Here is a 15573-nt window from a genome sequence, read left to right on the forward strand (position 1 = left end):
TGGCTCCTTTGTGCCGGGTGTAAGTGACGACGTCACCAGGGTACAGGTCACGTCCGTGATGTCCCTCTGGCTGGTGACTCTCGACGTCCCTTCTGGTCACGAAGACGTCGTTTGCAGCCTCCGGGTCTCTAATGAAGCCCCAGCCGTGCTCCAGCTTGAACTTTACTACGGTCCCGGTGGCTCGGGGACGGCGTGGGGGTCCTGACGGGTTCTCCGCTTTTGTTCTGCGCTCCGGGCTTGGAGTCGCTCCTCCCTGATGCGTCTCTGCCGCCGCTCTCTCTCGAAGGTGGCCAGCTGCTGACGGCAGGACTCCAGGCGACGGGCTGCATCCCGCCGGGTTTCTTGGGGGAACCCCATTAGATTTTCGCCAGTGGGGTCCCACTCAAATTGGGCGTCTTCTAGCGGGAGCAGGGTGTCCGCTACGGGCTCCGGAGCCGGAATCAGAGGCTCGCGCGGGGGCTGGGTTTTCCTGGGCTGACCGCTAGTCAGTTCAGCCGACCATTCCAGCGGCAGTCCATCCGGACCAGTATGATGGGCAAATAGGTCCATGCCCAGCGGTGGTATGGCAGGGGACCCCAGTCGGGGAGCAGCGCCCGGGGGCACTCGGCCTTGCGACCAGGCCGGTGGTCGTCTGCTGGTCGTGCCGGGGAGTGGCGCAGCCAAGGTAGGGGGCGCTGGTGAGGCAGCGGCGCCCGGGTGCACTAGGCCTTGCGTCTCGGCCTGTGGCGTCTCCTTCTTTACTGCGCCCGGGTTCAAAGGGCACAGCGCGGGGCGGGGCGTGACAGCGACGCTTGTAGCCTGAGGCCTAGCTGGCGGAGGCGTGGTGTCTGGCACGGTCCCCGGGGCTTTGGGTCCCGCAGCGGAAGGTGGGGGCAGGCTGGTGGCCTCAGGGCTTGGGGTGATGAGGCCCCCGTTACCTGCCTCGGTCTTTATGGCCTCCTCCGCGGCGTCGTCCTCGGCCGCCGGTCCTCCTTCACCACCCTCGGAGGCAGGCGCGCTGTTCGGTCCTCGCGATGTCTCCTGCTGGCGGGTTCCATGCTGCCGGGCCAACTCCTCCTTCCACCCGGCAAACACATCTCGCTGCGCCCGGACCATCCTCCGATTTAAATCCTCCAGCGCAGCTCGCGCACACTCCGGTTCTCTGGGCAGCTGTGCCAGCAACTCCGTTAGGCTGCACTGTGGTTCAGCCTGCAGCAGGCTGCGGGCCAGGGTGCTGGTGGGGTTCGCTGCTCCTTCCATCTCCGGGTGCGGTATGTCCAGACTGATCCAGGCCACACCCGGCCCCACAGTTTTCTTTCCTGTCCGCCCCCATGGGGGGTGGTCTTGGGGCCACCTGCTGACAATCACCTTCAGGGGCAGCCCCCCCACGTTGATGGACATCTCCACAGCTGCACTCATAGCTGTTGGGGGCGGGCTCCTTCTTTGGCGCCACTCTGGGACCTGGCCCACGATGGGAGGTGGCCTCCTGCTGTCTTTTGGTGCGCACATAATGGCGTCCACTCTGCCGGGGCGGGAAAAACGGCTGAAGATGGCGGGAAACGACCAAAGATGGCGTCTGATGGTGGGAAACGACTCCGGATGGCGGGAAACTTCTCTCAGGTAAGTGCAAAGTCTCTTTCAGGCACGCAATACCCGTTAGTGGCGGGCTGGTAACGATCCTGCCGACTACGCCAAAGCTGACTCGCCCCCTGGGCCTAGTGTGGACGTGTGTGTGGATACCCGGAGCCGGGTCTCTGAGGGTTGTAGAATCCGTGGCGGTGACCCGGTCCCGTGGCTCAGGGTGGTCAGGCCGATAGCGGTATTTTGTGGGGGTTTTAGGTTAATTGTCCGACTACGCCACCCGTGGATTGCGGTCAGCGTGTACCGCCGCTGCAAGGCAGTCCGCTGAGGCCGGTGTGGTGTGTGCAGCTAAAGATGGGATAACTCCCCACGGGAAGAGTATGGCCTCAGGGCAGGGAATGTGGATGATTGGAGTGATGGTGCGAGCGTCCCAGCACTAGTAGTGCTGGCGCGGCAATGAAGCACAGAGACGTGGGATTGCAGTTCAAAGGCTTTACTCACAGTTCTTTATATTCCAAATCACTTCGGTACCGGTAGTGACTGCCCAAGCCGTGCTGCGTCCACCAGGCAAGGGACTCGGTCACCCCCCAGGCAATTCCAGAGTGTGGCACAGGACTCCCTTCGATTCTTTTCTCTGGCCGTGCCCCACCAGTGACACTACTTTTGTCCAGCTGCCTCGGGCCTTCTCTTGGGATGTTGGATGTCCACTTCCCTGACCCTATGTGGTATGCCTTTCTAGTAGGTGTAGTGAGGGGTCGCACCAAGATGTGATCACGACCGCTGGTCATTGGCTGAGTATTAGTCGCCTCCACCAACTTGGGATCCGGTACCCTGTTCTGCCAACCCGTCATCCGCAATCTCCTGGGCCTTTGGGGTTCCTTCTGCCTTCGTGTCTCTGGGCCTCTTAGTGTTCCGTTCCTTTCTTCCTTTCCTTTCTGTTCCTCTCTGCTGGTCCTGTCCTCTCTGCTGTTTCTGGCCTTCACTCCAGGCCTGCCTCGTGGAGCTGGGCCCAGACTGAGCCACAGCTCCCTGTCAGCCCTCTCTGGCTGAGCTCCTCTCCTCTTCTCCTGACTGAACTAACTACCGTCCTAAGATGGTGCACACCTTATATACCTCCCTCTCTGTGTACGAGCCCAGGTGACTTGCAACCAATGGGCTCCTACCTATGCCCAGAGACCCAACCTCTATCTGCTCCTACATCACTGGGTTTTCCTCCCCCCTCCCCACTCCAGCCAGGGACAGATGCTGTCGTGCCTGCACTTCTGTCTAGTGGGAGCACCGTTGAGCTGTCCCTCGGAAATTGGGTGTGTGTGATGCATGCAGCTTACTGAGTCTTGGTCCACACTCCATCCTTACCCGGGAGTGGAATATCACACCTCTGGTCTGAGGTGCAATACCCCTGTAGCGGCCGAACCCTCGGGGCGCTAGATGTGTGTTCTGTATCTCACAGAAGCGCCCCTGCAAGTGAAAAGAATTCAAGTCCGGAGTGAAGCTAAGCACAGGTCAGGTAGAGTTCCTGAACTAGCAGTGCAGAGTATTGTCAGACAGAAAGATAAGGACTGGAAGAAATGGTGTCACAGGGATCATCTTCCTCAGCAAACCCTCCCCCCTCCTCCATCTCACTGTGCATTAAAGAATGCTGTGGTCATTAAAGTGCCTTTGCATTAGAACTGTGCTGTCCTGTACTACAAGGAAGACTGTGATCTGCTGTGCTGCTAAGGAAACTGTACTGTTTGTCACTATAGCCTGTTGCTCATAAGGCTTAAGAAGCCACACAGCCAGTGCAAGTTATTAAATGCTACTGTTCCACCGTTTATGAGGACTCTTGTCAAGTGTGTCTGGTCAGCAAGTGAAACAACCTATGTGTCTGTGCCTGAGGGTCAATACGTCTGTGTGCCTGAGAGAAACTGCAGCACATGGTCTATGATCACCCTGAGTGCCAGTTTCCCCAGGATTCCAAAGAATTCATGTAACCTGTCTCGCCCCTATCTGAACCTAGTGGCGTGCGTGTAACACATGTCTCCAAAAATTAAGGTCTTTGTTCCTATGTGCATTTGCAAACATTAATCTGGCTTTTTTATGTTTCTTCTGAAGTAATGGCTTCTTCCTGGCAAAGTGGCCTTTCAGCCCATGTTGATACAGTACTCATTTCACTGTGGATATTGACACAATTTTACCAGCTTCCGCCATCATCTTCACAAAGTCTTGTGCTTTGGTCTGACATGTGCATATCAACCCAAGGACAAAAGCAAATTCATTTCTGGGACACAGAACCCGTCTCCTTCCTGAGCGGTATGATGGCTGAACATTCTAACCGCCGCGGGTGATTGCGGGGCGCCAATGGGTTGTCATGATAGCTGGGGGTCAGATCTCCCCCACATGCCTGTGATTGAGAACCTCCTATGAACGTCAGACCATGGTGGCGTTCATTGGAGATCAACATTTAGGCTGCGTGTCCACTTATGCGTTTTTCAAGCGTTTTCGCCGCAAAATTTCCGTAGCGAAAACACTCAAACGCTTGGTAATACGTGCCCCATGGTCCCCAATGATAATCCGCATGTGCTGTGCACATGCTGCAGAGATTTCCACTGCGGATTATCATTGCGGAAAAATATGCAGCATGTCCATTAATTTTGCGGACACGCAGCGTAATTGCCGCTATTGACTTGCATTGAAACGCATATTGTCCGTCTCAGCACATTTGCACATACGGATATTATGCGATTCTATGTGCGGATGGTACCCGGGTCTGGAGAAGAGGAGACTCTCCTCTAGACTCTGGTACCATAGAACCTGTTAAAAAAAGAATTTAAAATAAAGATTATACTTATCTTCCGATGGCCTCCGGTGTTTTCTCCGCTCCGTCTGGTCACATGACTCAATGATGTCATCGCAGGTCCTTTCGCACCACCGCGACCCATACAACAGACAAGACTGAGCGAAGAAAACACTGGGGGCCATTGGAAGGTATATATATATATATATATATATATATATATATATATATATATATATATATATATATATATATATATATATATATATATATATATATATATATAAAATGTGTATGACGGTCTGGTTAAAGCAGTCCACTCAACCATGTACATTACGGACACCAGACCAGAGAAATTAGTCCAGGATGTTATGTTCAGGAGACTGGGACAAAGGAAAAGGTGTTTCCCGGTTAATGATAAACTTTAGGGAATGAGAGAGACCGGAGAGAAAGGTCTCTCTTCCCTCTTCCTTTAAGAGGAAATACCCCTTTGAGGACTCAGCCTCATTCGCCTGGGAGAAAGCCTCAAGGCTAGATGTAGCTATAACAAAGGCATCTAGAAGATCATCTCTCCTCTTCAATAATATGGGGGTTCTTAAGGACCCTTTGGACAGGAAAGCTGATACCTTTTTCAAAGGGACCTGGGAAACAACAGCTGGGGCGTTAAAGCCAGCAGTCACTGCAACTTGTACGGCCAGGTCCTTGATGATATGGCAGGAACAGCTTGAGTCCCATCTAAAAAATAAGACATCCAGGAAGGAAATATTGTCCAACATCCCACTCATGCAGGGGGCAGCAGCTTTCCTAGTGGATGCCTCTACGGACTCGGTTAGGTTGGCGGCAAGGTCGCCGCCATGTCCAACGCAGACCATAGAGCCTTGTGTTAAGTGTTGGCCAGGAGATATCTGGGCCAGAACAAGACTGTGCTCTATACCATGTGAGGGGGAACATCTCTTTGGACTGGCTCTGGATGAAATTTTGGATAGGGCAAGAGACACAAAAAAGGGATTCCCTAGCCTATCCATGCCTGCTTATAAATGTTCATTTTGTAAAAGAAGATTCATACATAAAAGACCGCAGAGAGATCAGGATAAATGGGAAGACCGCAGGCCGAAAGGTAGAGGGCTTCTGTTCGGTGGTTCTTCTCAGGGGCCCCGGAAGCAGAGTCAATGACTTGTTGCCCAGGTAGGGGGGAGGCTATTGGGCCTCTTGCCTGCCTGGACAAAAATTTCAGCCAGTAATTGGATCCTTGGGTCTGGGGTTCGAGTTCCAGGTGATCCCTCGTGAGAGATTCATCTTGACCACGGTCCGTTCCTGAGTGACAGAGCAACTGGCCCTACAAAAGGAGGTGCTGGACTTAGTTCATAAGGCAGTCCTAATGGAAGTCCCTGCGTCCGAAAGAGGGTTGGGGATCTACTCTCTTTTCTTCCTAGTTCCTAAGCCGGACGGCTCCTTCAGATGTGTCATTAACTTAAAAGCCCTCAATAAGTTCTTGATAATTCCCACCTTTTTAGATGGAGTCTATTAGTTCAACAATAACATTACTGTTTTCCGGCTGTTACATGGTAGTATTAGATTTGAAAGACTCTTATTACCATGTACCTATCCACGAGGAATATCAGAGATGCCTAAGGGTGGCCCTTGTCATGGATGGGGAAATGTAAGCATTTCCAGTTTAGGGCCCTGCCATTTGGCCTAGACATAGCCCCCCGGGTGTTTACTAAAGTTATAGCGGAGGTCATGGCTCATGTCTGGAAACGTGATAATTAAAATATCCCTTATCTGGATGATTTCTTGGTGGTTGGAAATTTATGTCTACCAATGTAATAAACACCTAGAAGAAGTGATCACCATTCTAGAAAAGCTGGGTGCTAAATTTTGAAAAATCTAAGTTAGTACCCTCAAGAGTTCAGCAGTTTTTAGGGAATATGCTTGATTCGATAATGTTACCTCCTGGAAGCTAAAAAAAACAAAAAAAAAAGGAAGCGGGTGAAGAAAGCCGTAGCAAATCCAGTCATGTCCCTTAGAGCAGCGATGACCCTGTTGGGTACCCTGACATCATGCTTCCCAGGGGTTCTGTGGGTACAATACCACTCCAGGGTTCTACAGTGGGATGTGCTATATAACGAAGTTTCTCTTAAGGGACACATGGAAGGGAAGGGGGGGGGGTCCCTGGGTACTTAGACTCACTAGAACAATTACCACAGATGCAAGTCTCTGGGGGTGGGGAGCCCATCTTGGGGATATGGTAGCCCAGGGGACCTGGTCAGATAACGAGAAGGGTCTCTCCTCCAACGCAAAAGAGCTGCTGGCGGTAGACAAGGCGGTAAATAATTTATTAGTTTTCCTTCAGGGTCAGAATGTGAAGATCCTTTTGGATAATAGAGTGGCGGTAGCGTACACGAACCACCAGGGGGGTACTCGGTCAAGATCGCTGATGAGTGACCGATCATATTTCAGATCACGGAAAGTCCTCTACTTTCCTTGACGGCCCTCCATATAAGGGGAAAAGAAAATACAAGAGCAGACTACCTAAGCCACTATCCTCTGATGCAGGGGGAATGGGAACTAAAACAAGAAGTTTTTACCCAAATAGTCGAGAAATGGGGGGCCTCTGGTGGAAGACCTGTTTGCCACAAGACTAAATCAGAAAACAAGGTTCTTCTGCTCCTTAAAGCCCAGAGAGAATCCCCTGGCAGTGGATGCTCTCCTGATACTCTGGGATTTCAGCCTGTCCTATGCCTGTGCCACAAGGGTTGAAGGCTCACTCCACCCATGCTGTGGTGACCTCCTAGGCAGAGAAGACAGGTGTCTCGATTGAAGACATATGTAAGGCTGCTACCTGGTCCTCTCCCTCTACATTTTATAGGCACCCCTCTCTTGTGGTGCTGTTATGGTCTCCGAAAAATCCCATTACCGGTAAGTAACTTATGACTTTTCTTTCTGGTATGTTTTTTGAATTTATGTCCTCTAGTGCGGCGCTCCTTGTCAGTGCGTGCGCGCCATGGCGGCCCTTGTCAGCGTGTGCAAGCGAGAGCGCGCACACACACAGGGCCTTTATTCAGAAGTTTGAAAGGGCTCTTTTTATCTGACGCTGGACTGTCCCAGCGTCGGAGCATCTTTTTTTGGTTCGTGCTCTACTCACCAGTTCCAGCCAGGGATCCGCTCTTCTGCAGGCCTGCCGCTGGACCCGCTTCAGCCATTCATCCTCTCCCCCACCCCAGTACATCTCGGGGATCTTGGTGAGTCCCAAGATGGAAACTTTTTTTTTTTATGTATTTACAGCGGTATCATCTTTTATAATGTATATAGACTGCTTTATATATAATGTGTGACACGGCAGTTGCAGTATCACATACTGTGACTGCTTATATACATATAGGTGATACTGTGATTGCTGTATATACATTATATAGGACACAGTGCGGCTGCTGTATATACATTATGTATGTGATACTGCAACTATACACAGCAGTTGGAGTATCACTTAAATAATGTATATACTGCAAAGTCGCAGAATCGCCTATATAATGTATATACAGCTGTCACGGGTTACCGCAATGGGGTGGAGCCAGAAGACCGCAGCATCTGAGGGCTCCTACTCCGACTCCAAGAAGAAGCACTTCTCCTTCATTTTAAGACATGTTTTATTTCTTCTGGTAGAACAGGGGTTAAACGGCCAGGTTGGAAATCTCTATGCTCACAGCTGAGCTCAGTTAGCCACTCCTTTTCCCTTTTATAATCTGGGCTCTGATATCAGTCCTTGTCAGAGCTAGCATTTGCTGCATGGCTAATGGAGGGAGAGGAGTTCTTATGAGCAGGAGAGTTGGAGGAATTATCAGTGACTGTTGTTTGGTTTGTATGCGTGGTAGTTCCTTATCCTTCTCCATTTGGTTTATTCCCCTACTGTCATACCCTGGTGCTTTCCTCTGTTATATGTGAGTGAATATTTTGTGTGCCTGGAGTTTTCTGTTTACCCCTGTCTGTGTAGCCTTGGTTGCGGGTTGGTGTTCTACGGTGCACAGTAGCGCCCCCTTCCCTGGGTGGGGGAGATGAACAGATGGTGGACTAACTCAGGAGTTAGGACAAGCGTGGAGGCCCCGGCATCCTCAACTTCAGGGGTATCCCGGGGAATAGGGTGAGTTAGGGCTCCCCTAGTGTTAGGGACAGGGTAGGAGCCCCTGTTCCCTGGTCATCTACCAGCTGTGTGGTGACATTAGCTCTGACCGTAACCATTTTTTCTCTTCCATTATGGATCCAAACACTGCTTTGACAGGGCAATTGCAGCAGCTCAGTCTGGAGGTGGTGGATTTATGCACGGTGGTTTTGCAGTCCCCTAATACATCTGGTGTGGGAATCTCGTCTCTCAGGCAAACCATAGTGGAGCCTAAGGTCACATTGCCTGACAGGTTCTCTGGGGGAGCGTGACAAGTTTGTCGTTTTCTAGGAGGCCTGTAAATTGTACTTCAAGTTACGTCCGGTTCCTCAGGTACTGAAGAGCAGCGTGTGGGGGGTGGTACTCTCGCTTCTTTAAGGGGATCCTCAAGCATGGGTGTTGTGAAGGAACAGCACCAGAGGGACCCCGCAGAATCCCGCTGTCGCCGCTTCTTCCGATGGATCCACAACTCTCCACCCGCCTAACGTCACACTACGCCAGACGGAGCACGTGATACAGATCTACCCTTTGCACCAACGTGACGTTCTGCACCCCCTCAAGGCCGCATAAGGTCAGATCGGCACAGTTCTACACCGTCACCTCCTGTCCACATGGGTACAGAGAGGCACCAGGGAGTGGGACAAGATGGTCTACTCAGACGCTGACGTGGCCCCACACTCCTGACAGGCTGAGAGGCTCTTTCACTACTCCAGTGAAGCAGAGCATTTGTCGGCCTGGATAGAGCTGCCACCAGTTTCTATTTGATATAACAGACTTTAAATCGGGCTAGAAACCAGCCCGGTAGCTCGGTTGTCGGACTGAACAACAGACGTGAGGTTTGTGGTTCGAGATCAAAGACCAGCTCAAGATTAAATTATAGATTTAATCGCCATAAAGGCTCACTAAACAATCTACTATATACATCAGGGTTATATATACAGTGGTCAGAGTTACAAATATAAAAGCATGGTACATCAAGCATAACAGATCTTAAAGTCAATTACCGGTTAGATGGAAAGCATGGCTCGGGGGTTGGGCGACCACATGGGGAAGAATGTGTGCCCTGCTTAGTTTCTGGACTTCTCCCACACGTCTGCATGTCACGTGCTTTCCCAGGGAAAAGACAATAGGCTTTTGCTACACAGACCTTCCAACTCTCTGGGAACTACCTGCCCCCTGTTCAGCCCAAGTCTCACCCCCTGTTCCTTCCTGGCTAAGAGACTCCCAGAACTAACGTGGCCCATACCTCCTTACTGCATGGTCCCAGGGAACCAGTTCTGGTGTCAACGAACCCGGCAGGGCCCCTGCTATGAGTGGGTACCATCAACAGCAGTTGTAGGAGGTTCCAAAAGGCTGGGACGTGTATCTCCTCGTCCCTACACACTAGAGTGGGCTAGGATGCAGTCTGGCGTTCGCTATCTTCCCCTGAGCTAGAAAATCCATTTTGTGAAGAGCTGAGAAATAAAGTTCTTCCACAGCTTGGTATTGAAGTATAGTACCTTACACAACATAGCACATGTTGAGAAAGAGAGGATCTCTGCAGGGAGCCTGCCTGTCAGCTCAGCTCACAACTGCCAAGTGAGGGGGATTTCTCACCCCCCTTTGATAGCTGCAAAGGAATTCAAGAGAGTCTGATTACACTATGCCTGGAGACCTGGCAACCACGGACTCGCAGTTGCTTCAGACGGTGGAGTTTATTTTCGACCACTGGGCCTGATTTATATAATGACCCTGATTGTGTCTCCTTAGTTGAGTCCACACTGCGCCAACTTCAAGGAGACCGGCTGATGGAGGAATATTGCTCAGAGTTTCGGAGGTGGGCCACAGATACCATGTGAATTGACCCCGCACTCCATAGTCTGTTCTGTGAGGAGCTTACAGTAAGGGTGAAGGACGCCTTGGCCCTGTATGAGACCCCTGATTCCCTTGAGACAGCCATGCCTCTGGCGATCCGGGTTGATCGCCGTCTTCGCCAGAGACATAGGGAGTCATCTTCGTTTGTGGGTGATCCGGGGTTAAGGGAGTTCAGCGTTGAGCATGGAACTCATGCAGGTGGGAGTGAGATCCTCCTCTGAGAAATTGTCAGTAGTCCGGTGTAAGGGGGGGGAGTGTTTCTTTTGTGGGTACGTGTCTTTCCCGACCGCAGTGTAAACAACCACCGGAGAGACTTGATAACCCGGGTTGCGTGGAGGTTAGCAACCCGGGTGTATTTATCACTTCTGTGGGTAGGACACAATTTTTTCTACCAGCCTCAGTCCATGTGGGTGGGGTTAAGGAGGAGGTGTCGGCCTTTCTAGACAGTGGTGCGGGGTTTAATTTGATCAACTCTAGGTTCGTCCAAGGCCTCGTCCCACATACTGTCCAGACCCATACCCATTATTGCCATCGATTCCACCCCCTTGAGACAGGGGCACTTTACTCGGGTCGTCTGAGAAGTGCAGCTATCACTGAGGTGATAGACTGCTACGTGCTATAGAGACTGCCCTCACCTGTTGTACTGGGACTCCCCTGGCTCACTGCACAATCCTGTGTTGGAAATTGTAAAATGGACTGGGTATTGTCAAGAGCACTGCTTGGGTACCCGGTTGGCTAGGGTGGATATCCAGTCTGTGCCTAGTAACCTGTCAGATTTTGGGGATGTGTTCTCTGAGCAGGAGTACCAAGAACTCCCTCCTCATCGTCCTTATGATTGTGCCATAAATCTCCGGGGGCCAAGCTGCCTAAGAGAAGACTCTATAATATATCCGGTCCGAAGAGGCAGGCCATGAAGGACTACATCACAAAAAGCCTGGCTAAGGGTCATATCAGACCATCCTCTTCTATGGCCCCCCCTCATTGCCACTGGGTTCTTTTTTTGTAAAGAAGAAAGATGGGGGAGGAATTTATGCCCTTGGCTGGATTTCTGTGAACTCAATGCGATCACTGTCCGTGATCCTTATCCACTTCCTCTCATCCTTGACCTCTTCAATCAAATTGTAGGGGCAAAATAGTTCTCTAAGTTGGACCTTAGGGGGGCTTATAATCTCGTCCGCATTAAGGAGGGGGATGAGTGGAAAACGCCATTCAACTCGCCTGAGGGACACTATGAGAATCTGGTGATGCCCTTTGGGTTGATGAACGTGCCTGCTGTCTTTCAACACTTCATAAATGGCATTTTTAGTCACCTGATAGGTAGTTGTGGTTATCTATCTGGATGACATACTTATTTATTCTCCAGACCTTGAGTCGCACCAGGTACACGTCAGGCAGATTTTAAATATTCTTCGAGACAATAAATTATATGTTAAGCCTGAGAAATGTATGTACTCGGTCGAGGAGATCCCTTTCCTAGGTTGTGTTGTCCTCCACCGGTTTTCGCATGGATTCGGTGAAAGTCCGGGCGGTATTGGAATGGGATTGTCCAGAGGATTTGAAGGCATTACAAAGGTTTTAAGGTTTCGCCAACTACTGCCGTAAGTTCATAAACTTTTCGGTAGTAGCCAAACCTCTTACGGATATGACTAGGAAGGGGACGGACTTCTCCAGGTGGTCCAGTCCTGCCAGAAAGGCATTCGATATGTTGAAAAGGTGTTTTGCTTCTGCACCAATTCTTATACAGCCTGACGTCTCTCAGCCTTTTATCGTTGAAGTCGATGCGTCTGAGGTGGGAGTGGGGGCGGTATTGTCGCAGGGTGCGTCTCCTGGTAAATGGCAACCTTGTGCTCATTTCTCTAAAAAATTGTCACCTGCTGAGACAAATTATGACATTGGTAACAGGGAACTCTTGGCAATCAAATGGGATTTTGAAGAGTGGCGTCATTTTTTGGAGGGAGAGGTCCACCCTGTTATGGTAATCATGGATCATAAGAATCTGGTGTACTTGGAGTCGGCGAAACGTTTAACACCTCGTCAGGAAAGATGGGCACTGTTCTTTACCCGGTTTAATTTCTCTGCTATGGAACTGAAATGTTGCCACATGGACTAATAAAGAGTTCACCGTTTAAAGGTAATCTGTCAACCCCTGGGACATTTCTAACCTATTAATATTGGCATACAGGTGATAGGGCATCGGCTTCATTGTTCTTCTGCGCAGGCGAGCCACTGCTACTGAATTAACAGTAACTCGCCTGCGCAGAAGAACAATAAAGCCAATGCCCATAGAAGGACAGAAAAGGTATGCATAAACGTGCTATTGCAGGGCGCGAGATTCCGGGTGCCACCACTACAAGTCACAGGCCAGTGTGACGCTGATGGGAAGAGCGTGGTACGCAAATGAAGACTGGAGGGAGAGTTTTCTTCCAGACACCGCCTGTGCAAGATCCTGGAAGAACTCCTTACCATAAAATATTAAAAGATTATTTCTTCACAACAAGATCGCAGACAAGTAGGACTATTTTAACCACTCGATCACCTGTTTGCCATATTCATAGGGTAAAAATGTCCCAAAGGGTGACAGATTCCCTTGATTTTTGTGCTGCTAAGTTGTAAAATATACAGTCCTCTTCATCGTTATTGGCACCCATGAAGTTTAAGTACATAATGTGCAATATCTCGAAAAAAATGAATCAATGAAACAGTTTTTTTGTGTAGAGCACTAGTGTTAAATACAAAATAGCAAATGATAAACAATAATTACTTTAACCGCTTCCTGACCGCCCACTGTAGATAAACGTCCGCGCTGCCTGGGCTCTGTGCAGCGCGGACGTTTAAAAACGGTGGGTGGTCCCGCAGCGCTCAGGACCCCCAGGGTCCTGCAAGCGCTGCAGGAGTGGTGCAGAGCGATGGCTCTGACAGGGAACATCATCGGGACCTGATTGGATCAGGTCCCAGTGATGTTAACCCTTTGCTGTCTTCTATATGCCGCGATCTATAGTGATTGCGGCATATAGAAGACAGCAGGAGGAGAGGGTGTCATCCACTTACCTCTCTGACGACCCCTGATACCTTCCAGGACCTTGGGTTGCTATGGCAGCTGGAGGTCACATGACCGCCTCCAGCTCTGCCATATATGGTGTCCTGCCTGGCTCAGCCTGCAGCCTGCAGCTGAAGCCTGGCAGGAGACTCTGACTGTGAAAGTCAGTGAAGATCTCATGTAATGTAATGTAATATATGTCTATTACATTACATGAGATCAGGGATCAGAAAAATAAAAATTAATGTCCCATACAGGGACTAAGTAAAAATGTAAAAAAAAAAATGTTTTGAAACTGTTAAAAAAAAAATACAAAATAAATTAAAATAAATAAATAAAATATTAAACCGATAAATCCGTATATTTATGCAAAAATAAAAAAGTACACATATTTGGTATTGCCGCGTCCGAAACAACCCGAGCTATAAAACTGTCACACTAATTAACTCCTTCTGTGCACACCGTAATAAAAATAAATAAAAAACGGAGCAAAAAACTATGCTTTTTCCTCTTATCGCCAAACAAAAAGTGGAAAAAAATGCGATCAAAAAGCAAAATGGAAATAAAAATGGTACCGCTGAAAACGTCATCTTGTTCCGCAAAAAAAAAGCCGCCATACAGCTCCATCAGCCGAAAAATAAAAAAGTTATAGCGCTCAGAATAAAGCAATGCAAAAAAAATATTTTTTCTATAAAATTGTTTTATTGTGTAAAAGCGCCAAAACATAAAAAAATATACAGTAAGTGTAGTATCGCTGTAAACGTACTGACCTGAAGAATAACGCTGCCTGATCACTTTTACCACATGCAGAACGGCATAAAAAAAAAACCTCAAAAAACAATTACTGAATTGTTGGTTTTTGTTAATTTTACCTCCCAAAAAACAGAATAGAAAGCGATCAAAAAATGTCCCGTACCCAAAAATGGTACCAATAAAAATGTCAACTCGTCCCGCAAAAAACAAGCCATCACATGACTCTGTCGGCCGAAATATGGAAAAATTATAGCTCTCAAAATATGGCGATGCAAAAACTAGATTTTGCAAAAAAAAAAGCGTCTCTTAGTGTGTGACAGCTGTCAGTCATAAAAACCCGATATAAATCTGGTATCTCTGTAATCGCACCGACCCGAAGAATAAAGTAATCTAATCAGTTATATCACACTAGGAACGGCGTAAAAAAATAAATAAAACCAATTCTTCACCTGCTACTGATTTGTTTATTATGTCTCCCAAAGATCGCAGTATGGCTCGGCACACATTTATCCTGCGCTCTGCGCTGAGCACTTACGCCAGAGTTTCCGAGTAAATCTCTGAAATATGTGATTCAGCCGGAACCCATGACGGAAGATTCCCTGTAATGAGGCAGATATAGGCCACTGTGGATGCTGTCTGGCCTGTGATCCCACGGTGTCATTTGTTTTAGGCGTGCATAAAAGTGCGGTTGGCCACAGTTTTGTGCACTTCTGAAAAAAAGGACACCGCTAAACAGAGGCCAGACGGAGTCCAGAGTAACTGCTGCCTCATTACAGTGAATGTATCCCGCAGGGGTTTCATCTGAATTGCATCACTTGGAAATTTGGATGGAAACCCCGATGTAAGTGCTCAGCCTAGAGCGCCGGATAAATGTTACGTAAAATGTTCCCAATAAAAGATTCAACTCAGTCCTCAAAAAAAGCTAGTCCCCACTCAGGTCCGTCATCTGTTAAAAATATAAGGGACTTCCAAGTTACTGGTAGCAGAAAGGCTCTGGAAAAGCAAAATGGCCCTTGCCCCCCAAAAGAAATTCAGAAAATGTTGTGCTCCCAAATCCAAATGCCTATTCTACAATAATTTGTTCTCCAATTGTCAAATAGCGCTCCGTCCCCCCCAGATCTCGCCGTATGACGGAGTGGTACGATACAGCCACATATGGGGTATTGCCACTTTTAGAAGAAATTGTGTGACACATTTTGGCACCATTTTTACCCATTGCCCTGTGTGAAAATGTAAAATCTGAGGGTAAAACATTTTTTTGTGGTAAAAATATAATTATGCTTTTTTCACTACCCAATGGTATAAATTTAAAAATTAAAAAATACTCACTACTTCCCTAGATGAATTCCTTGAGAGGTGTATTTTACAAAATGGGGTCACTTGTGGGGGTTTCTGCTGTTTCGGCAGGTCAGCGACTCTTCAAATGTGACATGGTGT

This window comes from Phyllobates terribilis, unplaced genomic scaffold, assembly GCF_046119375.1.
Source record: "Phyllobates terribilis strain yellow unplaced genomic scaffold, ASM4611937v1 Scaffold_1__5_contigs__length_1240528914, whole genome shotgun sequence".
Taxonomy (NCBI): Eukaryota; Metazoa; Chordata; class Amphibia; order Anura; family Dendrobatidae; genus Phyllobates; species Phyllobates terribilis.